This window comes from Triturus cristatus, chromosome 1_1, assembly GCF_964204655.1.
Source record: "Triturus cristatus chromosome 1_1, aTriCri1.1, whole genome shotgun sequence".
Classification (NCBI taxonomy): domain Eukaryota; kingdom Metazoa; phylum Chordata; class Amphibia; order Caudata; family Salamandridae; genus Triturus; species Triturus cristatus.
In genome coordinates this window covers 825,513,070-825,539,576 of record NC_140579.1, presented here as the reverse complement: position 1 = coordinate 825,539,576, position 26,507 = coordinate 825,513,070, and the positions used below count along the sequence as shown (strand labels likewise).

General features: G+C 47.8%; 1 pseudogene across 1 annotated transcript in view; it reads right to left on the bottom strand.

Moving 5' to 3' along the window:
* The window catches only part of LOC146871127 (acidic mammalian chitinase-like), a 285,562-nt pseudogene that overhangs the window by 214,344 nt on the left and 44,711 nt on the right, over positions 1-26,507 (bottom strand). Inside the window, exons 2-3 of the transcript XR_014979029.1 lie at positions 23,780-24,026; positions 15,620-15,676 (exon numbers count right to left, since the gene is read on the bottom strand). The product of XR_014979029.1 is annotated as an acidic mammalian chitinase-like (transcript). The remainder of the gene's footprint in view (positions 1-15,619; positions 15,677-23,779; positions 24,027-26,507) is intronic.

Here is a 26,507-nt window from a genome sequence, read left to right as displayed (position 1 = left end):
TACAGACGCGTGAAGCTTCCCGCCGACTGGCGGCAAAGAAGCCGGCAGCCCCGTGCGGGTACTACGGGTATGATGAGCACGGAGGCAGAACGTGCCCTGCGAAAGGAAAGGCGTGTGACAACTGCGGCGTGATGAACCACTTTGCGTCTGTTTGTCGCAAACGAGCCACGCAACGGGACCGGAGAGGAAAGAGGCCGGAGAAGGCCATGGTGAGACAACTATCCCAGCTGTCGCTGTCCTCCCCCACCAACCCAGGGCGCAAGCAAGCACAGGCCCTGCAGGAAGATGCAATGGAGTCCGATGATGACGAAGGGGAGACATACCTGATTTCATTCACCAGAGCCCTCAAGAGCTCGAGAAGACCACAACCGAGGTGCGACGTCCTAGTCGCTGGGTCCCGGATAAACGCAGTGATCGACACAGGGGCGTCAGTCACCGTGATGGGAGTGCAACAATACAATCGCCTCCGACCCAAGCCTGAACTCCGACGGTCAAAAGCCCAGATTTATGCCTACGGAAGTGACACACCGCTGCCGTTGGCAGGAAAGATGACGGTGCCGGTGAAGTCAGATGACGCAGAGATAACGATTGACATACATGTGATCAATCAAGAGGCAGACACCCTCCTCAGTGGGCACGCAGCCGAAGACCTATGGTTGATCGCATTCCTCCGGAAGGTGCAAGAATCCCAGACGACTACCCTGCTGGACCAGTTTCCGGAGCTGTTCACTGGTCTGGGGAACATCCGACGACCACCAGTCAAGCTCCACATTGACCGTTCAGTCACACCCACAGCGCTAAAACACAGGAGGATTCCTTTCCACCTACGCCCGCTGGTAGAGGAGGAGCTGAGGAGGTTGGAAGAGCAAGGTGTCATAGAGACAGTAACCGGACCCACCCCCTGGGTATCACCCATGGTGATAGCGGAAAAGCCCCGGCAACCAGGCAAGATTCGAGTGTGCATCGACATGAGGCTGCCCAACAAGGCCATCAAAAGGGAGAGGCACATCACGCCCACGATGGATGACATAATCGCAGACCTTAACGGAGCACGGTGGTTCTCCAAACTGGACCTCAACGCGGGGTACCACCAACTAACGCTGGCCGAAGAGAGCAGGTATATCACTACTTTCAGCACGCACCTGGGGCTACGCAGGTACCGACGCCTTAACTTTGGCATCTCTTCGGCGGCCGAAATATTTCAGAACACTATCAGAGACATCTTGCAGGGGCTACCAGGAGTACTAAACGTCAGTGATGACATACTGATACACGCCACAACAGTGGATGAACACTACCGACGAGTCCGGTCCACACTGATGAGGCTGAGAGAGTTTGGAGTCACGTTGCACAAGGAGAAGTGCCAGTTCTTTCAACAAAGCATCGAGTTCTTCGGATACACGTTCACCAACCATGGCATTCAAGTAGATCCAAGAAAATCCCAGGCCATCAAGAACGCCCCAGCACCGACTTCTGCGTCGGAAGTCCGCAGTTTTCTCGGGATGGCCACGTACTGTGGGCGGTTCATCCCAAACCTGGCCACCACGGCGGAACCTCTCCGACGCCTCACGAAGACAGACACCCTGTGGCGCTGGGGGCAAGAGGAAGAAGATGCCTTCCATGCGATCAAGACCACGCTGCTGGACCAGGCCACTCTGGTCTACTTTGATCCGACCAGGAAGACAGAACTACTTGTCGACGCCAGCCCGGTGGGACTGGGCGCAGTCCTTACGCAAGAGCAAGAACCAGGAACATGGGCCACCCTGGCATACGCCAGCAAGGCGCTCACCCCAACTGAACAGAGGTATTCTCAGATTGAACGCGAAGCACTAGCCATCCGATGGGGTTGCCGGCATTTCCACCTATATGTCTGCGGACACCCGTTTACTGTGGTGACAGACCACCAGCCATTGGTGCCCCTGTTCAAAGGGACAGCACCCCACCCCCCCCCGAGGATCGAGAGGTGGGCCATTGGTCTACAGCAATACCAGATGGAGGTGACATACCGGCCAGGTGCGAAGAACCCGGCAGACTTTCTGTCACGACACCCGGAAAAGGGGGTGACGTCCCCGGTCGGGAAAGAAGAGGAAGAGGAAACCGAAGCACACATCGACCTCTTAGCTGCTCTGACTTGCCCTCGGATACTAACAATCCAAGAGATCATACGTGCCGGGGAGCACGACGCCGTGCTGGCAAGGACACGGGGAGCTCTTCAAAAAGGGTCCTGGGCTGATTTCCTGCACACCGCCAACTCGTGGGCAGAAGAGGACAAGAAGGACTTGCAGCAGATGTGGCGAGTGCGGAATGAACTAAGTATGACCCGCGATGGTGTCGTCCTGCGAGGGTCTAGGATCGTCATGCCCGCCGCACTACGCCGTCAAGCCACGACCATTGCTCACGACGGCCATCAAGGGACGGAGAAGATGAAGACCAGGATGAGGGCGAAGATATGGTTCCCGGGGCTAGATGGCATGGTGGACGAGGTGGTAAGGAGCTGCGCCGCGTGCCAGGTGACGAGCGGCCCGGAGCCTCCGGCCCCCATTGTGACAGAAGAACCAGGAAGGTACCCGTGGGACAAGATTAGTATAGACTTCGGGAGCCTCCCAAACGGAAAAGTGTCGCTGGTGGTCATGGACAACTTCTCGAAGTATCCCATAGTGGAAGTTCTACCGTCCACAGCCTTCATGTTCGTGGGACCAGCGCTGGAGAAAATATTTGCCATGTTCGGGCGCCCCTGGAGGTGAAGAGTGACAATGGGCCACCCTTCCACGGTCATGAGTTCCGGGAGTTCCTTCAGCATCAGGGAGTACAACATCGGCGAATCACTCCTCAGTGGCCACAGGCCAACGGAGAAGTAGAGCGATTCATGAGGACCCTGAATAAAGTAATTCGAATAGCCGGCGTGGAGCAACTAGACCCCGAGAGGGAAATCCAGCAATTCCTGGGAGAATATCGGAGCACGCCCCACTGCTCCACCAAACAAGCCCCGTGGTCTCTCATGCTCAATGGGCCCCGCCGCGATGGGCTACCCACAGTCCCTGGGTGGGCGCCCCCACCGTTCGAAGCGGAGGAGGTTGTCCAAAGACGAGCACACCGCAACCGACAAGTAAGCCGGGCCAGAGGCAGTCGAGACCGCGACATCAGACCAGGGGACAGCGTCCTCGTGAAGGACAGAAGGCCAGGAGGAAAATTCAGACCCCGGTATGAACCAGGCAGTTGGACTGTGGCACAGAGGCGGGGTACAATGGTCACAGCAGAAAGAGGGGTGGAGTCGACCACCAGGAACATCTCGTGGTTCAAACGCATTCCGAAGGCCACCGACCGCGACCAGAGGGGACTGGACGGAGGGGAGGAAGAGATCTCAACCCCAGAGTTGGGACCAGGACTGACGTCCAGTGGAGCCTGCAGCGCCCCAGAGCAGAGCCATCATGCCCCCACGGAAGGTGAAGCCCCGAATAGCCACCCACCCAGCTCCGGCACTCGTGCCACTGCCAGGTATGGTCTGAGAGCGAACCCCACGCCCAGCAGCCGCCTTAAAGACTTTGCCTGCCAAGCAAGTGAGTGACTGTTATGGACTTTGGTTTATTTTGTTGTCCAAGTTGGGGAGGGATGTTACAGTTAGCGCTCTAGCGTTAGACGCTGGAGCGCATAATGTCACTACGCAACGCATACGCCACGAACGTGGCGTACGCCTCGATATAAAATAAAGGGGCGCGGCCTGCTGAGGCAGTCACGCGCCGATACCCAGACACAGAGTGTGGTGTCCATTCTTATAGCTGCGGGGCATATAACGAGGGCCTACATCAGCGCGAGCTGCCCCACAACAGCAAGAACCAAAACTGAGTTTTTTAATTTGTGATAGCTTGTTGGATTTTTCGCACGTGTCTTGTATGTATGCCGAGAACAAAGATAAACTAGATGCGATAGCGATGAATATTTTATCTGGCTTTGGAAACACAAAATCCTTATTTGTAGGATGGGGTCGATGCAAGGGTCGAGCTTGAAATTGAGGGTAGTGAAGGGCACGAGCTCGTTTGCATGATGTAAACCAGAAAGAAAATGCCTGCCGCAGCAGCTGAATGGGATCCGTGTGTTATGTCATGGGTCCAAGGCCCACACGCTGATCAATGACTGACACAGACACCGTGGCTATCGTTATTCAACTGGCCACGAGCACGTGCACCCGGGCCCTTTTATTAGCAGGCTCACGTCACTCGTGACGCCTGTGAGGGATGCATGTGGGGTGCAAGTGTGCCCACTCCCATAGGGAAGTGGCTACTAATTCTGTGCCTGTCGAGACACTAGAACGTGTCTCGCAGGACACAACACCGTGGTTTTGAGTGCCATACAATGAGGTCGGACAGAAAGAGGCGAGAATTATTCCAGAGCACCCCCCAGCGCCTCCCTCCTAGACCAAATGTACAGTTTGCATTGCTAACCCAGCGCGAGAAATTTCTTTGCAGTATTTCTGAGTTGTCCAGGATGCCCTGTTGCATCACAATGGGCTCAGGCGTGCATTACGCAGCAAGATGCTAATGGGCACAGCTTCACCAAGGAAAAAAGTAAGCCCCAAAACGTATCTGTAGTATCCCACTACAGTATCTCACACCATCTTCCATCCCCTCCTGCTGCGATCCAGTTTCATGCGTGAGGTGTTCCCTTCCGCCTGCGCTTCAGCACCAAAAAGGCGAACTTTTGAGTTGTTATGTCAGAAGCAAGCGGGCCTCACACTGTGCAGCAACGAAGACAGCGGATTAGTTAAATTTCTCCCCCAATGTCGGGCGCGCAGATAAAAGGCTGACATCCGCTGCAGTGCCAAGCATCTTCAGAAGGCCTAATTACCTGTTCCTTGGGCAAACTGGTCCCTGGCTGGGTCTTCGAAGTCTTCCATTCCTGTTTGGGAAAGAAAAAGGTCTCTTTTTTTCACAGAGTTTGGAGTTTTCAAATAAAAGGTGAGCACCTTTTATTGTAGCTGCAGGCTAGTTTTCGTAAAGGCCTTTCCCTCTGTTCGTTTTTTGAACGCATGCGTTTTCCTCTGGCCTCGCAAAAGTGACATTAGACAGAGCTGATGTCTCAGCTGAAAGCAGCACAGCTGTGCAGTTGATGTATTATAATCAGCAAGTGAGTGAATGAGATTGTGAAGAACGTGAAGGCCTAATTTCCCTTAAAGGATGTGGCTTTTTTGCACAGTCACCCATGTCCTACTAAAAGGTTAATTGTAGATGTGCTCCATCAACACAGGATGGGCACTGACCGAGAGAAAATGATTTAGTTAATACTGTGCACTCTGTGTGTCGTAATTGAAGGGTTTGACTGATTCGACTCCTATATTGAGATAGAAGTGTGTGCACACGCATGCACAGACCTGCCACAGTGAAAGTTGATGCAGATTTACAAAGTTAGCAGTGGTGTTTAGTTATGTACAGCACGGCACGCACATTGATTTCACCCCAATTAAAGAGTCTTCACTATGACAGTTTCGTGTTCAATCTTTATTAGGTGTGTTATAATAGGGCTTGCAGATATTTAATTAATGCGTTTATTTCCTGTGTGGCGCCAAACGAACTGGCGAGGTGTACTGAGCGTCTATTGTTTCTGGTAGTGGGGCAGGCAGTGTTAAACATTTTGGGAGGCTGGTTTCTGAACTGAACTCTGGAATATTCCACCCTGGCTAGAAGTAGAGAGAGTTGTCACCTAGCGCCAAGGGCTGGGTGAGTTTACGCTCCTGTAGAAATGTCAGTAAAGCCTTTGGACCATCCTTTAGAATCCCAGTAGGGCCCGCTCAGCCTTTCATCATCCCAGATACTATAAAATGAATGACATTGATTGGGAAATAGTACCGATGTTACTTTTCATTGTTAGGATATATCGAGATTGTGGTAGCAATTGCTACACAAAAGCAAGTTATTACAATTTAGACTTGTTTTTTTCCGGCGAAATAATGGAGCAGGGAGAAAATTCACCGGTGTTTACATTTTTATAACTCCAGGACTACCGTGGTTGACATAGAACCTGCCGTGTGTCAGTGTTATCTGTTATCTGATTGCTGTAGATTACTGAATTCATAAAAATGCCATTTGTCAAGTTCCTGCTTCCTCAAATTTGCTTAAAAATGCACTGTTTGTCCACTCTTTTTATAAAAATTTCTTAGGGGAGAAGCCCCACAAACCCCCCATAGGTTGTTCGAGCTTGCTCGCTACGCTCGCTCGCCACAGTGCAGTACGACAATAATGTTACGCCATTCCACTTTCAAATGTCACCAGCCGCCACTGGTATTGTGGGTACGAAATTATAGTAGGATCCACACATGCCACCCCACCCTGGATCCCCTGGGTAATGCAGGCTGAGTTGGAGCCGATTCAGAATAGTGCAGCCTTTCAAGTAAGAGGAAATTTGCTGTTATCCCTGCTCTTCCAGCCCTTATTACAAAACTATGCCCAAAAGAATCCAAATTTCCTCATGCTTGCTATGATGTGGATGCTCTGTGCCTCAGTGTAGTGTATACATACTTCTGTGTTCTTGTTGTTAAGGACGCGTGGTTCCCCGTGCGCCCTTGAATGTATTTTATTGTATTCCCTCAGGGGTTCCTAGGCGACGGTCTGGTGCCATGGCAGTTACTCCTGCTGTGGATTCCCGGCTGGATTACCGGAAGCGTTGTGGGCTTGTTGTGAATAAATCCACTTTCAAAACCTTCAATGTAAAAAACTTGCCTTAGAAATTCAGGCAAGTTTTTTACATTGAAGGTTCACCTAAGCAAATAGTTACTGACAATGGCTCACATTTCATTTCTGATCGCATGTCTAAATTTTTTGTACAGCATGATATTTCACACTTACGTACTGCCTTGTGTGCACCTTCGTCCAACGGCTTAGACGAAAGAGGCAACAGATTTATCAAGGAAAGTGTTCAAACTGCGCTGACTAGTAACATAGATGTTGGAATGTTTCTTAAGCAAAAAGTGTGGTGCTATAACACTTCTCCACATTGCACCACAGGTGTTACACCATTTTCTTTGCTTAAGAGGTTTAGAGGCCCTTACTAGCTTGTTTCCTTCTTGGTTAGGTGAACGATTGAACATTGTTACTCCCCCTAAAGGGACAACTTTTTCCAAAGTCTCTCAAGCGCAAACCAACATGAAAAGATACTTTCAATCAATCAATCAATCAATCATAGCATTTGTATAGCGCGCTACTCACCCGGAAGGGTCTCAAGGCGCTTGGGGGAAGGGGTCCGCTACTGCTCGAACAGCCAGGTCTTGAGTTGTCTCCTGAAGGCGAGGTGGTCCTGGGTCAGCCGGAGGTGGATGGGGAGGGAGTTCCATGTCTTGGCCACCAGGTAGGAGAAGGATCTGCCTCTGGCGGTGGCTCTTCGGATGCGTGGTACGGTTGCGAGGGCGAGGCTGGTAGACCGTAGCTGGCGGGTGGGCGTGTAGAAGGTCAGGCGGTCGTTGAGGTACTTGGGGCCCAGGTCGTGGAGAGACTTGTGTGCGTGGGTGAGGAGCCTGAACGTGATCCTCTTGTCAACGGGGAGCCAGTGCAGGTCCCTCAGGTGGCCGGAGATGTGGCTGCGTCAGGGGATGTCCAGAATGAGTCGGGCGGAGGCGTTCTGGATGCGTTGGAGTCTTTTCTGTAGCTTGGCTGTGGTTCCGGCGTAGAGGGTGTTTCCGTAGTCCAGACGGCTGGTGACGAGGGCCTGGGTGACCGTCTTCCTGGTTTCAGTCGGGATCCATCGGAAGATCTTGCGAAGCATGCGAAGGGTGTGAAAGCATGATGAGGATACGGCGTTGACTTGTCTGGTCATCGAGAGGGAGGAGTCCAGGATGAAGCCCAGGTTGCGTGCATTGTCTGTTGGCTTTGGGGCGGTGCCCAGGGCTGGGGGCCACCAGGAGTCGTTCCAGGCGGAGGGTGATGGTCCCAGGATGAGGACTTCCGTCTTGTCTGAGTTCAGTTTTAGGCGGCTGTTCTTCATCCACTCGGCGACGTCTTTCATCCCTTCGTGTAGGCTGGTTCTGGCGGTGTCGGGGTCTCTGGTGAGGGAGAGGATCAGCTGGGTGTCGTCGGCGTAGGAGATGATGTTGAGTTTGTGTTGGCGTGCGATGGCGGCTAGAGGTCTCATGTAGACGTTGAAGAGGGTGGGGCTGAGTGATGATCCTTGCGGGACTCCACAGATGACTTCGGTGGCCTCGGATCAAAACGGGGGGAGGCGGACTCTCTGAGTTCTTCCGGCGAGGAATGAGATGATCCACTTCAGTGCCTTCTCTTGGATGCCGGTGTTGTAGAGGCGTTGGACTAGGGTGCGGTGGCAGACAGTGTCGAATGCTGCGGAGAGGTCCAGGAGGATGAGTGTCGCTGTTTCCTCGTTGTCGAGCAGGGCTCGGATGTCGTCGGTGGCTGCGATGAGGGCGGTCTCGGTGCTGAGGTTGGCTCTGAAACCGGACTGCTAGGGGTCGAGGGATCCGTTCGTCTCAAGGAAGGCGGCAAGCTGTTTGTTGACGATCTCGATGACTTTGGTGGGAAAAGGGAGGAGCGAGATGGGTCGGAAGTTTTTGAGGTCGGTGGGGTCCGCTGTTGGTTTCTTCAGTAGGGCGCTGAGCTCGGCATGCTTCCAGCTCTCCGGGAAGGTGGCGGTGTTGAAGGAGGTGTTGATGATGTCCCGGAGTTGGGGTGCGATGGTGGAGTCGGCCTTGTTGAAGACGTGGTGGGGGCAGGGGTCGGTTGGAGAGCCGGAGTGGATGGTGTTCATCGTGCGGGCTGTGTCTTCGGTGGTCACCGTGGTCCAGGTGCGGAGGGTGGCGGTGGGGTTCGTTGGTTCGGTGGTTAGGTGCGTGGATGGTGCGCCGAAGCTGTTGTGGATGTCAGCAATCTTGCGGTGGAAGAACGAGGCGAGGGAGTCGCAGAGATCTTGTGAAGGGGTGATGTCGTTGTTGCCGGTGCTGGGGTTGGAGAACTCCTTGACGATGCTGAAGAGTTCCTTGCTGTCGTGGGCGTTGTTATCCAGTCGCTCCTTCAGTGATTTCTTCTTGGTGGTGCGGATGAGCTGGTGGTGCTTGCGGGTGGCGTGTTTGAGGGCAGTCATGTTGTCAGTGGTCCGGTCGTGGAGCCAGGCTTTCTCGAGGGTGCGGCAGGTCTTCTTGGAGTCCTTGAGTTTGTCGGTGAACCAGGGGGCTTTCTTGCTTCTGGGTCTGCTGGGAGGGTTCTTCAATGGTGCGAGGTCATCGGTGCAGGCGGTCAGCCACTGCGTGAAGTTGCGGGCTGCTTCGTTGGCGTCTGATGTACTGGCAGGTGGGTTCTGGCTGAGGGAGGTGGTGAGCTGGTCGGCGGTGATCTTGCTCCAGCTCCTGTGAGGAACCTGTTGCGGGTGGTGGTGGGTTGTGGTTTTTCTGAATCTGAAGTGGACGCAGCTGTGGTCGGTCCAGTGGAGTTCGGTGGAGTGGCTGAAGCTGATGTGCTTGCTGGATGAGAAGACGGGATCAAGCGTGTGGCCGGCGTAGTGGGTGGGGGTGTTGACCAGTTGCTTGAGGCCGAGGTTGGCGAGGTTGTCCAGCAGGGTGGCGGTGTTGCGGTCCTTATTGTTCTCCAGGTGGAAGTTGAGGTCCCCTAGGAGGATGTAGTCGGCGGAGGGGAGGGCGTGTGGGCTGATGAAGTCCGTGATGTCTTCGCCGAATTGCGTGCGTGGTCCCGGGGGTCGGTAGATGAGGGTGCCTCTGAGGGTCGTCTTTGGGTCGGTGTGAATCTGGAAGTGGAGGTGTTCGGCGGTGGCGAGGGTGTCGTCGGCGTCGGTCGTGATGCGGATGGTGTTCTTGTGGACGATGGCGATGTCTCCTCCGGTCTGGTTGACGTGGTCCCTCCTGATGATCTTGTATCCATCCGGGATGGCGATGGCGATGTCGGGGGCTGAGGAGGCGTTCATCCATGTTTCAGTGAGGAAGGCGATGTCTGGTGATGTTGTGTCGAGGAGGTTCCAGAGTTCTACGGCGTGTCTGTGGACGGAGCAAGTGTTGAGCAGGATGCACTTGAGGTCGCTGCTGGAGTTTGGCTTGGCGGGCGTGGTGCAGGTTAGGAGGCAGGAGAACTTGCAGGTTGTGCAGGTGAAGGGTCCGTGAATGCGTCTTGGGGCGGCTCGGCAGCAGGTGGGGTTTCGGCCGGCATTGAGTGCGTTGAGGGCCGCGGCGTCGTAGGTCTGTCGGGGCGACTTGCATCGCTGGGGACCAGGGGTCCTGGCACTGGGCATGGTCCAGGTGCGGACGGGCGCAGACGGGCTTGCCTTTGGCGCGTCTTCGGCGCACAATCGGCGCGCCCGCTGCGCGTGACCGCTGCGTGTACGCGCGGTCGCCATTTATGGCGAAGTGGGAGGGAGGGAGGAGCAGCTGGGAGGCGGGAGTGGGGAGGGCACAAAATGAAAAGGGGGCGTGGCCGCTTGGACGGCGGCGGGAAGCGGGGAGCGGGGCGGGCAGGCACAGGGGGACTGAATAACAAGCAACAAAGCCAATACAACAACGTTCAGGGGACAGCAATGACAACAGTCAAAAGGCAAAAAACAATTAGGAAACGAAACGGTTAAACACACACACGCAAAATACGGCGGAGGGGCAGGGAACATCGAGGCAGGCACAACGAGGCTGCGGGCAGCAGCGAGGCGAGGGGCACACACACAGCTGGTGGCCGTGCGGCGCGGGGGTGTCCTGAGAACAGGTCACAGGATCAAAGGAACAGTGTGTCGCTTAAACCGTTTACCGTGGGTGATTGGGTACTCATAAAAAGCCCCATGAAAGTCACTAGAGGTCAATCCATCTATTCTGTTCCTTTTCAAGTGGAAAGAGCTGGTAAAGCTTCAGTCCTACTAACAGGAAGAGGGTGGTGGAACAAACGTCAATTGGTCAAGTTGACTCCGCAGCAAGCCAATATCATCATTAACAGGTCTAAACCTATTTTTGAATCTGATTGTGCCACTTGGGTGGAACCATCTATTTAGTGCAATCAGCTTCGGCTTAGCTTCACGCTTTAACTTCAACTGACGAGGGCGTTTCAGTGGACTCTGTTCCCACATCTAGGTTCCGTCATGTAAAACTGTCTTCTACATTTAGAGATTTTTTGATGTATTGATTTTTTTTTACTTTTCTCTCTTTTGGTATGTCTTACAGTATTGCATGATGCTTATTGACATGTTTTCACTTATGTTGTTATATGCACTTCTGTTCTTTCCTTCTTTTGTCATTGTAAGGGGGGGAAGGTGATGTAGTGTATATATACTTCTGTGTTCTTTTTGTTCCCCGCGCGCCCTCAAATGTATTTTATTGTATTCCCTCGGGGGTTCCTAGGCGACGGTCTGGCTCTACGGCAGTTACTCCTGCTGTGGATTCCCGACCTGATGCCTGGGAGTGTCGTGGGCTTGTTGTGAATAAATCCACTTTCAAAACTACTACCTTGGTGCCGCCATTTGTCTTCTATAGTCAAGTGCGCAGAAAGACTGTTGCTGCTTTAGGGGTGGGGGATAGGCTCCTACATCAGTGCAGCCACACACACCCTATATTTTTTGTTCCAAAAAATAAATATATATTCCTGTTGGACTCTCTGCCCCCAAAGGCAGAATTATGGTAAAGCCCCAATGTGTCCCTTGGGGGCCTGTAGATGGTTTACCAGTTCTGCGGTTGGATATAGCCCTATGGCCGGGTGGTCTGCCCTCACACCTTGTTTTCTTCTTTTCTTTGGACCATTTTTCCCCCTGCTGTCTATTGTGCTCTCTGCCCTCGGTGGGCCGATTGGGGATAAACACCCACCTGTTTGCCTGGGTTGGCAGGGAAGAACCGACCCATGGCTGGGTAGGGGGTAGTCTCCCCTGTCCTGAAATAGTAAACTGAACGCTTTTTGCCTTCCTGGGGGGCATATTGGAGGAAAACACCCCCGTCCACCCTCCATGGGAGAGCAGAAAGACTATTATGTCCAGGCGAAGAGGGGAACACAGGCCCACGCCTGAAGGTGTCATCCCCCACCAAACAAGAAAACATCCCTGGTGTAGGTGTAGTCTGGTACTTTTCTCTTTGTAGATTATGTGTCCAGCAGGATCACCAAGCAGACATCCACTAGGGAAAAACGGTGCTGGAAAGGGTACATGTTATCCTTTGTGACACTGCCTCTCTTTTGTTGATCTTGCTTGGGGGCAGAATTATTCCCCTTACGCTGATCGAAATAAAAGCAGACTGTATCTTTAACGCAGTCTGCTTTCATTTTGTTTTGCTGTGACGTCAGCACTACATAACCGTAAAAAAAAAAATATATCACTCTTTGATTTTGTAAAAGAACACGTATCTGGAGTTTTCACCAGAAACATTTCATTTTTTATTACAGAGGACAAACCTTTGACATTTTCTGGACTTAAGAGTTTGAGAGTGTTGCAGATATGAAGAAAAATCTTCCCAGGGCAGAAAATACTCTCTTGGCAATATTGGCAATTCTTGATTGATGATGAATGTTAGAAATGGGGGTCTCTAATTGGCAGAGGTAGGTACCTTTGTCTAAGTAGGGGCCCTTGCTTCTAGTCAGGGTAAGGGGGATACACTTCTAAAAAAAAACCTGCTCTCCCCCTTGGTAGCTTGGCGCGAGCAGACAGGCTTATCTCAGAGGCAGTGTGTAAAGCATTTGTGAAGACATACATTAATACAGTGAAAACACTACAAATGGACACCACACCAGATTAGAAAAATAAGTTATCTTTATCTAAACCAAAACAAGACAAAATGACAAAAATCCACAGTACAGGTATCAAGATGTCCTCAAAAATAGGTTATTCACTCAAATAAAGCTTGTAGCAACAAATACCTCCACCTGGAGTTATTACGGCGTTGTGACAGATGAAAATCCCAAAGAATGGCACCGACCGTGTGGTGCACAGCGTCGGGCCCGGAGTCAAGCAGACCCACAAAGAACAGTACCTTGGAATTGATGAAAGCAAAGAAGGTGCACGGCATTGGGGAGGTGATGCTTCATTGGCGCCTGCGGCGTCGGTTCCTTACGACCCCAGAGGAGGTGATGCCTCTGTTCCTTACTGCAGCGCAGGGGAGGTGAGATGTCACTTCCTTACTGTGTCGGGGAGGTGATATCACGAATGGCGGCGAGGACTCGGGAGTCACCCACGTCGAGGATCGGCTTCATGTTGATGAAGCACCGGCGTCGCTGAAGCCGGGGCTGCAGTGCAAGTCGGGAAGGTGCTTCGTGACCGTCACGAGCAGTGTCCTCGGCTCCGGTGCAGGCAGCGGCTTCGATGATGGCTTCGGAGTCGATGCAGTACGGCGTCTGCAGGCGTCGGGCCTACGGTGCAAGTCAGGGCGGTGCGTCATGCTCTTCACGAGCGGTGCCCACTGCTTCGGTGCAGGTTACGGCATCGCTCACCGGTGTTGCAATTTCCTTCTGTAGCAGCTGAAACAGCAGTTCCAGATGCAGAGAGACAGAAGGGATGAAGCCTTTGTGTCCCTGAGACTTCAGAACAGGAGGCAATCTCAGTTTCAAGCCTTTGAAGATCTTCCTCAAGATGACAAACCAAACAGCAAAGTCTTTTTCTCCTTTCCTTGGCAGCAAGCAGCCACTGCGGGCCGACCCCAGACAGCAAACAGAACAGGGGCAGTATTCCTCCTCAGCTTATCTGGCTCTTCTCCTTGGCAAAGGTTCTTCTTGATTTCCCAGAAGTGATCTAAAAGTCTGGGGTCTGGGCCCCTCTTTTTATCTACCAAACTCCTTTGTTCTCTGAAGGTAGAGAGTGTCTGTACCTGGCCAAAACCAGTTCTGTCCTCACTGGTGCAGCTCCCTGGCAGGAGGTGGAGACAGCATTGTTGAAGGAAGACCAGGCTCATTCGGGGGAAAAGGAAATCTCCCCCTACTCTAAATGCAACCCAGGTCCATTCAGCCCAGCCCTGACTCATCAGACTTCTGGAGCCACAGCCCCTCTCCAGCCCCTGTCATCCAAAAGCTAGACATGCAATACAAAAACCTAGCAGAGGCACACTGGATGGTTAGGCAAGAAAATACCTACTTTCTAAAAGTGGTATTTTCAAACACAGAATGAAAAAGTCACCCTCAATAAAATATGCACATTAACATTCTGAGTTCAAGCACACTAAACTTCATTTTTGTACCTTGTTCCTTGGGTCAGTTATGTTTATAAGATATTATACTTGCCAAGTCGACATGGCAGTCCCAGACTGCACACAGGTTCTGCAATGGCAGACCAGAGTGACATTTTACAGGCTGCTTCTGTAGGTGGCACAATCAGTGCTGCAACCCACTAACAGCATTTGATTTACAGGCCCTGGGCACAGACAGTGCACTATACTAGGGTCTGACAAGTAAATCAAATAGCCAATCATGGAAACACCAATACATAACAGTAATTTACAAAGGGAGCACTTGCACTTTGGCACTGAGCAGCAGTGGCAAAGTGCCCAAAGCATCTAGACCAGCAAAACAGAGTCCAAGCCACAGCAAAAACACAGGAGGCAACAGCAAAAAGTGGAAGGGAGATCCACGCCAACGGTGCCAGGTCTAACAATAATGATGATACAGGAGTTGATAAGCGAGGCACTAGTGCCACCCTGAATCACGGCTCAGAATCTGCTGAATGAATGCACTGAAATTATTTCCATCTCAAGAAAATGCCTCCTTAGATATGATGCAAGCAGTACCACTTTCACTGATCAAGTGGTATTGGGACGATACCTTACCACACATTAAGCATGAAGACCAAAGATGCACTGCCTTTACATGTGGGGAGTGTAAAGATCAGACACGCTACCTACTTCTCACTGGACTTGAAGTCCCAGTAATATGTTTATGTACTGCGAGTACTTTTACATATTGGTGTGATGTGTGGAGTTAGGTAATCAATAAGAATATAGAACCCATCCAGACTGAAGTGATGAGAACTGTCCTGAGTTGCACAGTGCACTCCTAAACTTATGTCTCTGGAACTAAAAAATCACTATAATCCAGAATTCAGTTTGCTGTATGCCAGAACTATTACCAGGAGTAGAAAAAATAACAATTGGTAAATAATGTTTAAGAAATGTGTTGGGAGTGGAAAGAACCACATCCTATTGTACCTACAACATGAGAGAATCTGAAATGTCAATAACATGAATGTTAAAGCGGCTTTAGGTATATTGCGTGGAGGCAAATTCTTTTAAATCCAGCATTAACAAAACCCTAATGTAAGAGCTGAGCAGGTAGTAGAATTTATGTGGCAATTTTTTTTTTTTAAAGTAGTACAGAAAAGGAATGTTGATATTTATTATTTAATTTCGTTAGTCTGTATTTTGGTAATTTAAATAATGTCTTTAGGGTGAAATGAGAGTTAATGGAGAAATCTTTAATAAAGTAGTTTTTAGTCTGAGTGATGTATAGTTGTCCTATAGTAAAAAGGAAACTCGACAGATATTTGGAACCACAGGGAACAGGAGCCTGGCTTGCTGAAGAAGGCTTCCTTATCAAGGAGTAACTGAGTTCCATGAAAGAGTAGAAGCCAAAACGTGCACATTCTGTCATTGCTAAACAAGCCCTAGAGCACTGGGCCTTCCTTGATTTAACTTACTTGACCCGCCCTCTGCCTCATGCCACCCTAGGATTCAGCTTACGGTTTTGTTCCCAAGATCCATCCACCAACAGACAGGAGCGTCTTCAGTCCGGGGTTTCTATAACACAAGGAAGAAGCGATTAGAGCTGGCACCACTGGAGAGTACAGGCGCTGTTGGAGTCTGGACAGTGACTAATCATAAGACAGAGAGAGGGCAAGGTGAACCTGACACTAGCAAAGGACATTGAAAGATGACGAGACGATAACTTATTTCTTTTTTTTATGTTTGAAAGCTTTTATTAAAGAGTTGATAACAAAAGAAAGATATCAGCATACATTGCAATAATACAGAAACCATTGAAAAACTTAACACTGCTAATATCACTGTTAAAAACCTACAAAGCATTTTAAGAGAATTTTAACATTGAGGGAGGCAATGGGAGGGATAGGATAAGGGAGGAAAAGAGGGGGAAAGGGAAAGGAAGACATAAAGAACATAATATAGACCATACATTATCTAATAATTACGACATATATTCAAATCGTATAAATCAGCGATGCAAAATTACCATCATAAAACAAGCAATAGTATTAAACAAAACTCATACTGGAAAGCAAGAAGAGAGAGTTCTAGACGTTCAAGGAGGTTTAAAGTTTTCTGCATTGAGACATATAGGTTTCTTTAGGGCCAAGCAGTCCAAATAAGTGGTAAGAGGCAACCAGAAAAAATCAACATTACGAATAGGTTTACAAGTGGAGGCAAAGGAGACGTCCAATCTGTGAAAGTGGCATAATGAATTCCACCAGCCTTGTAAGGAAATAGAGGCTAGAGATTTCCAGTTTGAAGAAATGTGTTGGAAGGCAAGCGCAAGTGTCAGGTCAAAGAGACCGTGTAGATGAGCAGGGAGATTCAAGGAATCAGAGAGGCTACCCAAAAAGAGAAAAGAGTTTGTGAAAGAGGAAGGGAGAGGGAAGATACGAGAGAGGCATGACCACACTTTCCACCAGAAGGTAGAAACAACTGGGCACAGAAAAAACATGTGAAAAAGGTCAGCATCAGAAGAGCCACAGGTCCAGCATTTAGAGTCAGAGGAGGGAGAAAAGCGGGATAAAGAAAGGGGAGAAAGGTAGAGCCTGTGATACAAATAAAATAAGGATTGAGTAAGAGAAGCAGAGCGGGAAATTTTTAAAGATCTGGACCACAACTTATCCCACAGAGCAATCGGCCAAGTACAACAAAAATCTGATTCCCAAGAAAGCTCCACTTTAGATTTGACACGATTAGGATTAGGAGATACAAAAGATTTATAGATGAGAGATGCTTTAGGGAGTGTAGCAAGAATATTAAGAAGAGAAGGAGGAGGTGACGATGATGATGAGGAGGGAAGAGAATAATAACGATCAAGGATAATTGCCATGAGGGTTGTGAATTTCCGCAGAAAGGAACGAGGGCACCGAAATAAAAGTTGAAATTGGGGAAAAGAGCAAGGGGATACACCGTCAAAAAGTTGGTTGACCCACATTACGCCCTTTACCCTCCATGCTCTCCAAAAAATGGGTCTATTTTTGAAAAGAATAAGAGAGTTATACCAAATAGGAGAATTTAAGAAGGATGTACGTGTGACCTCGGAGGGAAGAACCAAAGGACTTAAAAGAGAAGAGGTATGTTTGAATAGGGGGCAAAGAGAAAAAGGATTCCTGGCAGAGAATCGCATCACCTCAGCAAAGGAGAAGGGTAATAGTAAAGATTGTTCAATGAGAAGCCAAAGGGGCGTAAAAGGAGAAATAGTTGATGAGATCCATCTCGAAGCTTGACGTAAAGAAAAGGATCTATGATAAAGACGGAAATCAGGGAAGTTAACCCCACCATTAGATTTAGGCTTGCGAAGGGTGGCAATAGAAATTCTGGATTTCTTACCTTTCCAAAGAAAACGAGAAAGGAGAGAATCAATTTTTTTAAAGTAAAATGTAGGAATAGGAACCGGTAACATAGAGAAGGTATAAATTAAAATAGGGGCAATCATCATTTTAATTGAATCCAAACGACCCCACCAGGAAAGAAAGAGGGGATTCCAGGCTGAGAGCGACTGATCAATCCTGGAAATAACTGCCGACAAATTCAATTTAACCGAGGATGAGATGGAATTGGAAAACAGAATGCCAAGGTACTTAATCTTGGAGCTACTCCAGGCAAAACCAGTAGCAGTGAAAAGATGGGGGAGGCAGGATGAGGTGAGAGGGAGAATTTCGGTTTTGTCCGAGTTGATCTTATAACCGGAAACCAAAGAAAAGGAGTGAAACTCGGATAAGAGGGGGGGAACTGAGGACTCAGGATCAGAAATAAATAATAAGATGTCATCCGCATAGGCAGAAAGTTTCAACTGATTAGAGCCATATGGGAAACCAGAAATGGAAGTGTTATTGCGAATGGAGGATAAAAAGGGTTCGAGAGATAAGACAAAAAGAAGTGGGGAAAGAGGACAACCTTGGCGAACACCCCTCTGAAGATTAAAAGATGGAGAGAGTTGTCCATTCACAAGTACCGAGGCCTTGGGGGCAGAATATAGGAGAGAGATAAGGGATATCAATTTGGGACCAAAGCCATGCCACCGCAATGAAGCAAACAAAAAAGACCAGTCAACCCTGTCAAAGGCCTTCTCTGCGTCAACAGAGATAGCAGCAAGAGGGGTTGAAAGTGAGGGAGCTTTATTTAGGACGTTAAGAAAAAGGCGAGAGTTGTCCAAAGTAAGCCTGCCCTTAACGAAGCCGCATTGCTCTTTGCCAATGAGATGAGGCATAAGGGGGTCTAGGCGCATTGCAAGTAATTTGGCAAAGATTTTGTAGTCTACATTAACTAACGAAATCGGTCGGTAATTTTTACAAAATTGGTGATCGCGACCTTCTTTGGGGATCAGACAGATGGTAGCATCTTGAAAAGTGCCTTCAGCCTTGCCAGATGAGGAAAATGATTGAAAGAGGATTAAAAGTTTAGGTAGTAAAATGTCTGAAAAGTGCAAATAAAATTCCACAGGAAAGCCGTCAGGGCCAGGGGTTTTGCCTTTAGTAAGGGATGTCAAGGCTGCAGAGAGTTCATGGAGAGAGAGATCGAGGTCAAGGTCCGGAAAATTCAGGTGAGAATTAGACGGTTTAGGGAGTTTCTCAAAATAACTCTGAATAAGGGAAGGAGTGGGAGGACACTCTGGGGTATAGAGATTCTGATAGAACAATTGAAACTGCTCAAGGATTTCTTTGTCTTTGTGGAGAAGACTGCCAGCAGAAGAATATATAGAGTCTATAAGAGTGCGCTCCTTACGGGATTTAAGATAATTGGCCAAGAGCTTACCAGATTTATTGCGACCTCCGTAATACCGTGCACTACTGCGAAGAAGAATCGAAGAAGCATTATCCGTAGTTAATTTGTTGAATTCTAGTTTAGCTCGCAGGAGATCTGGTGACATAAGTTTATCAGAAGAAGTGTAGAACTGGTGCTCCAGAAATTTTATATGGGCCAGGGAGGACTTCCGCTTTTGAGTAAACTGTTTCTTCTTCCGAGAGACAAAGTCAATGATGAAACCCCTCGCAGAGGCTTTAAAGGAATCCCACAGAGTGTGGGAAGAAATGCTAGGGTCTGAATTAAGAGAAAAAAATTCCTCAACGAAAGAGCGAAAAGAAGAAGAAAAATTGGGATCTGTAAGAAGTGCACTATTAAAGCGCCAACGGGAGGGTTTAGGATGTGGTGGGAGTAGGTCAAAATCTGTCACGATGGGAGCGTGGTCCGAGATGACAATAGGTTCAATGGAAGAAGACAGAACATTCTGAGATAAAGATTTAGAGAGGAAAATATAGTCAAGGCGAGAGAAAGAAGAGTGAGGAGGAGAGAAAAAGGAATATTCCAACGTGTCAGGGTGTGAAAGACGCCAAGAGTCGATAAGGTGTGATTGTGAAATAGTATTAAGAAATTGTTTGTGGGGTTTGTGTGGTGTGAAACGGACTGTGGATTTACGGTCAAGGAACGGGTCAACAATCTGGTTGCAATCACCACCAAAAACAAATGATACATCCTTATATTGAACACATTTCTCTGTAATCAAAGGCCAAAAAGAACAGTCTGCTTGTACAGGCCCATAGACATTAAAAACAGTCAAAGGGATAGAGTTTAGCAGTAATTTGGCCAGTATCCAACGACCTTCAGAGTCCGTCTCCTGGGACAGAACCGTACATTTAAGCCTCTTGCGACAGAGGATAGCAACTCCATTCTTTTTGTTGTTAGAGGGTGAAAATAAAACTGTACCCACCCAACTTCTTTTTAACTTCAGAGATTCAACATCATTAAGGTGAGTTTCTTGCAAGAGAGCAATATCTGGATTGTAGGAGGCCAAATGGGACAAAACTCTCTGCCGCTTAATAGGGTTAATGAAACCTTTTACATTCCAGGTAATAACTTTGAATTAACAAATAACATAGAATCAAATAGAATAGAAGAGGTAAAGAAGAAGAGGTATACGCAAATGACAAGTCGAAAAGGAGAAAACTTTGAGAAGTATCGATAAAGTCGGTTGAGAAAAGAAGGAGAGAGGTTAGGAGAAAAAAAGGAGAATCGGAATTGATCAACCAGTACAGGGAAGAGAAAAGGAAAATACTCTGAATTTAAACGCAATAGAACATGAAAAAGAGGAGATAATAAGACAAACAAAGAGAGAGTGAAGAAAACAAATAATAATAAATAGAACGGATACAAAGGGAAGAAAGAGGAAGGGTAAAAAGAGAAGAATACAAAAAGAGACAGTACAAATCCAAAAAGGACGAATGAAAATAACATACCTGAAGGGGACATGAAGAGGATGGTGGGGCAATGGAGAAACGAAACAAGAATGACCACCCGGAACCAGGAGATCAGACCGCACCAGGACGAAAGATGAGAGATGAAAAGAACGAACCATATAAAGGAGTAGGGGAGCACACCAATCGATCTGGATAAGAAAAATAAATATAAGAAACGCTTATAATGACACAACAGACCATCAAACAAATGAAAGGTGATATTAAGAATAGGATATAAGAGAAAGTAAAAAGAAAGGAAACCAGCAAAAATAGCAACAGACAATGAGAGGAAACGTAATAGAAACTATGAAAAGTTAGTCAAAAGGCCAATTAACAGTATAATAAACAGTATAATAAACAAGGGCAATATAAAAACACTAACAGAGAAAACCTGCAAGAAAAAAGTAGAGTTAAACATTCAACCACAAGCAGAAGTAGAAGTATCCATGCCGGCATTAGACTGAGTGTGAATAAAATTTTTAAGTTCGGCCGGATCTTGAAAAGTCCAAGTCTGATTTTGATGAGTGACTTTGAATGTGCAGGGATGGAATAAGCCATATCTGGCACCAAGAGAGCGCAAAGGGGCACGGAGGTTCAAAAACTCTTTCCTTCTTGCTGCAGTAGCCGTAGAAACATCCTGGGTAAGGAATACCCTCTGGCCCAACCAGGAAACTTGGCGTTTGGATCGAGCCGCAGAGAGGACTAGAAGTAGATCTGTGAATTTCAGAAAAAGAATAATGACACCTCGAGGCTTAGTAGAGGTTGATGAACGAGGACCAAGTCTGTGAGCCCTTTGGATACTGAGAGAAGTTGTAGCAGGCATGTCCAAAAGTTTCAGGAGGAAGGAGGAGAAAAACGAGACAGGGTCATCGCCTTCCAAAGACTCAGGAAGACCATAAATGCGCAGGTTATTTCTCCTATTTCTATTTTCCAAATCCTCAGTATGTTGCTGGAGGGCAAGAACGGATTTTTCCAGTGAGGCAATACGTTGAGAGTGAACTTGGATCTCTGAGACCTGCTGCTCCACGGAAGCCACTCTGTTTTCCATAGTTGACCATCTCTCTTCAAAAAGCTGCATTTTATTATTGGTCTCCTCAACAAACGGTCGTAAAGCACGTATCTCTTCCAAGAGAAGTTCCATGGAGATAGGAGACGACGACCTATCTAGAGGAGGAGAGTCCTGCTTCAAGCGTTTAGATGACGTGGTAGGAGGAGAGGACTTACTGGAAGATGGCTGGGATGAGGAGGGACGATTAGGGACTGGTGTCGCCATTTTATCTGTGGTAGAAGAAGAGTCAGTTGCTGAGGAAGAGGAAGATGGTGCTGAAGAACAACCTTTCGAGGGCACAAAAACAAACTTCGGGTTGCGTAACTTGCCCATAGATACGTGAGCGGACAGGCTGTATAATAGATGAAGGGAGTATTGCAGCACAAGCAGAGACGTGACTAGAGCATGGAAGCGTCCACTAGAAATAGACAGGTTGAATATGTAGGAGTCACAATATAAGAAAGGATGCTGCGTATCAGAGACAAATACAAATAGGAATATGAAAAAGCTCCTCCAGATTGGTGTATTAGTTGTGTGCAAAACTGATCCCAAATATCAGAATTGAAGAGGCGCAACACAGCAGAACAGCACGACTTTTGCAGAGATTTGTCAATCAATGGCAACTGAGGAAAGATTCATGAGAAAACCAAGAGCCATCAGAAAAATCAATGAGGCAGCGCAGAAATCCGCCTAAGCACTAAAAAATCCACCTAGGCGGAATGGAGCATGGAAATCATTTGGTCCATTTAGTGGGTGTCAGAGATATGCTTCTGACAAAGTGACTCAAAACACAGGAGCTTTAGTTGGTATCCTCCACGCCGTCTCAACTGCGCTGCGCTACTTAGTGAAGATCGAAATAGGATTATACATGAGGTTCTCACAAGCTTCCAGCTAAATCCATAAAGATTTCATCAGTAAATACCAGACAAAACCACAAGATGGCAGTCATAGATCAGGCAGAAGCTCACTGCATATTACAGCAGGTGACAAAATGATGAAAAGAACGATTTATAAATAGGAGGCATCAATACTTTATAGTTAACATTTCTTTTGTCATAGCGCAGTATGAAGGCACAACTTCCTGTGAGGAAAACTGAAGGAAAGAGGTCACAGTCCATTCACAGAGCGAGCCATGGAATAAAAATAAAAATTAAAAAAGAGGAGGAAAACACACTTAGATGAGCATTTCAGCAGGCTGTGGGATTCTTCTTTGTTAAGATAGCGTTTCAGCAAGTGAAGCAATCCGAGTGAGGCGGTATTCTTTGAAGTGAGGACCACTCTGTGAGGAATACATCATACGGGGCACAAGATGGCGGTTGCGAGCGCCTCACATAACGTGCCGGTTATCACAGGCAAATTTAGGCAGGAATGCGAGCTTACCGCGGCAGAATAGATACGAAGATAAACTCGGTGGAAGTTCCGACAGTCAATTCTGTCATTAAAATCTTCCGAAAAGTCCTTTCATCGGTCCGCTTTCACTAGTGTCCTCAATATCGCCCCGGAGCAGTTCTAGCCGGGCGCCATTCTCGCTGACGCTCAAGCCACGCCCCCACGATAACTTATTTCTTATAGTCTTAGAGTTAAAGCTTCAAAATAGTGTTTGGCCAAAAGCCAATTGGCCTTTAAGGCATTTCGTGGTTGCAGAAGGAAATTGTGCAGTGTGGAGCAATCTTTCATGTTACAGATATGAAGGAACAAGACCGAGTGAGAGGAATGAAATAAAGGAGCGAAGGCCCAAGTAATGCAGGAAATGGCGCAAGTGCTCAGTTAGCACAGAAATGGACTGACAATCAATATCCAAGCTAGCACAAAAAGAAGCTGGTGATAGGACAGACACACGGAGGGCACAGTGCACGAATGCTTTAGAAAGCTTGAGGTTCACAAATGAAGTGACCCAACGTGTAATAAAGGCAAACTGTAAAGACCTTAGGAGAAGCCAGGAACAGCACTTCAATAAGACAGACGAAGATGCAGAAGAAAACCAAAAGAGGCGGCTGTAGAGGACCAAGAGCAGGCTGGAAGCTGTGTTTAAAGCTGCGTTTGAAGCTGGAGATTATTTCTGAAAGACACTAGGAATCTCCAAAAGCAGCACAGGCATAGAGAGGGCTGGCGCAGGGCCAGTAGGGAGCCTGCTTCACCAGGTGGTACATAACTTGTTTATTTCATGCCTTGATACACAAGCAGTAAAAATAGATCTAGGACACTCTTGAACAAAGATGGGTGCCAAACCTCATGTAATATGCTCACTTTGTTTAAATCTGTACTTGTTTGCAACACCTGTGCAGAATTCTTAGCCATATACATGTGTTCTTTGACAAAGTATTGCCTGCTTCCATGTCATTTCCCCCTTACTTGGTCTTTAGCATGTTAAAATCTTCATATAATTGTTCATCATTCCACTGAGTGGTGTTTAGCTTGTGGCTGCTGCGGATTCCCGCAAAGCTGTAGATGAGGTGAGTGCACATGTTGGCTTCAATGTTTTGAGGTGTGAAACTGGCCATCCCAGGCCGGTACTGAGCCCAGTTGGTATAGTAACAAATGACTTTGGTTGCGGAGCCTGTCGAAATAGAAATGAAGCAGACACTGAAATCTAGGAAGACTTGTGGAGTAGGAAAAAACTGTAAATATACAACTGTAATGAGATTGTTCATACTGTGACTAAATTGGTCTTGCTGCATTCATCAGCTGTCAGTAATAACACCTGTGGGACCTGAAAGCACATTCTGTACTTGTGCACCATAGAACTAATTTCAGATATATGGCAGTAAAACCTTTGAGCACTTTATAAGATGTTGTAGCTCTTACTATAAAAATATCTGAATGTCATTTTTAAAGTGGCACATCGCCATTTGTACTCTTGAAATACATGTGTCTGTAAAATGTGCATCACAATAAATTGAGTAGTATTTATTTAGCACACCTATTCAAGGCTAATGTGAACAACAGCCTAAATGAGCCTTGGCTCACCATGAGCTTGAATAGTTTCTGTTTGCGTGTGTGCGCGCTTGTATACATAGTACTTTTTTAGATATATCTATGGGTACATTTGCAAACCATGCGAGTCGCAAAATTACAGGTTTTGCAAACACAAAGTTGTTCTTTGCAACATAGTAAACCCATTTTGAGACTCAGAAAAGTCTTTGCAGCTCATAGAATGGGTAAACCATTCCCAATCGCAATTAGGAGGGACACGAAAGGGTCATCCTTTCCTAGTAGCGAGTCACAATGATATTTATGAACAATTTATGACTGCAATTGCGGACCAAATCATTGATGAGTTACTGACACCGTGGTGGTAACTGATTCGGGAAGGGAAAAGTGTCTCCTTTGTGAATCATGTAGAGGAGATGGAAGGGGACTCCCTTCTGTGTATTCCCAAAATGAAATATTTTTTTTAAAAGAAGCGCCATACCAGGGAACCCTCCTAGTATGTTAATTTTATATTTACAAATAAACATAACAAAACATTAACATTAAGATAACACAACATTTGTTCTGACAGCAGATTGATGAACTCAAAGAGGGTACATTAATCACTTTCTTTTAATCAGTATTGTACGTTGTAAAGGTTTTAATTAACGATATACAATAAAGACTTTCTTTTTTAAAGAGGGTATACTATCTCGGTGCAACCTGACACATTTTGATGCCTAGATCCAGAGTTGTGTATCTGTGATTTTGGAAGCATTGAGCTGCGTACACTTGAGGAACTTGGTTGAAGAAATCGTAAGAAGAGAGGGGGTCCTTGTGAGAAGATGGCCTGGTATATGATGTTCACTAGTTAAAGTGACCACCTTGTACCATGCCAAGCAACCCTTATGGTGTGGTTGTAAGTCAACCTTTTCGGACTAGCTGCCCTAGTGGTAGCGTAGGCTAAGCAGTCTTTGAGGCTAAACTCGTGAAGCGTGTTAAGCCAGCTGTTTTACCAAATGCAACCCCCTTTTATACCAATGAAAGGACACCACACAGATATATATTCAAAATATATGTATTTATTTCTCAAAGTAACCCCTAGTCTCTTTATGAGCACAGGAGCACAAATCGTCAAACAAGATTACAGTAGAATACACAGAAGTTGCACTTTATATGGATAGGCCCTGGTGGCCGCTCAAACCATATACTAAAATAGTGGCATAAGTACCACGAACAGAAAAGGGAAAAGGCCTAGGGCCTCTAGAATCGCTGGGCCTACAAGGAGCTAACTTCAGTTAGTGACCAGGAGGTCCACGGGTGGCGTGTGCAGAGCAAATAGTCACATGCGTACTCCCATAGGTTTCAATGGATGCGTAAAAAGTACAAAGTTACTGCAAAGAGGATCTTCCGGATGGACTAGGAACTCAAGATTTGGAACACAGGCACTAGAGATGTAATACTACACTTGGGCACAGGAGTGCCAGCTTTACCTCACCCACAGGAAGCGGGTGCATAGGCCTCGAAGTGCGTCGAGTTTCTTCTATCTGTTCCGTGGAGCCTGTGGACAAAGATGCTGCAGGCGGTCGGTCCGGGAGAGATGCGGTGGATCCAAGAGTGGATCGGAGTTGTAGAAGACCTGTAAGCAGAGGGGACAGTGTTCACAGTCACTAGCCGGTGACCAGCGTGGCACCAGGTGGGTACCAGGCAATGTCGGGTGCAAACAGGAAGGAAGGTGTAGCTTGTCTCTGCAGCCACGTGGTCCCTGGAGGTCGATGACGTCCAGGAGTCAGTTCACGAGCTGTCCCACGCAGGCTCTTGCTGTTGGCGGTGTCGGCGACTTGATCGAAGCAAACAAGCCTTGGCAAAAGCAATTGTTGTGGAGAACAAGATAAGCTGATGGTTCTGACCAGCAAGGTCAGAGGGACTGCTCCTTTGGAGGGGAGCAAGGGCCAGTCTAGAGCAACCAGACCAGCGGTGTATTTCTTGAAGTTCGTTGCCAAGATGGCCACTAGCCAGCAGGCCAGCAACCGGTTAGGCGCGTCGAGTGGCAAAATGCAGAAGGGCCCCACGCAGATCGTGGAGATGCTGGAGGGCTCACCTTTGGTGTAGATGCTGCTCGAGGGTTGGGCTTCTCAGATCCCAAAGCACAACTTGGAGGGAGCCTCGG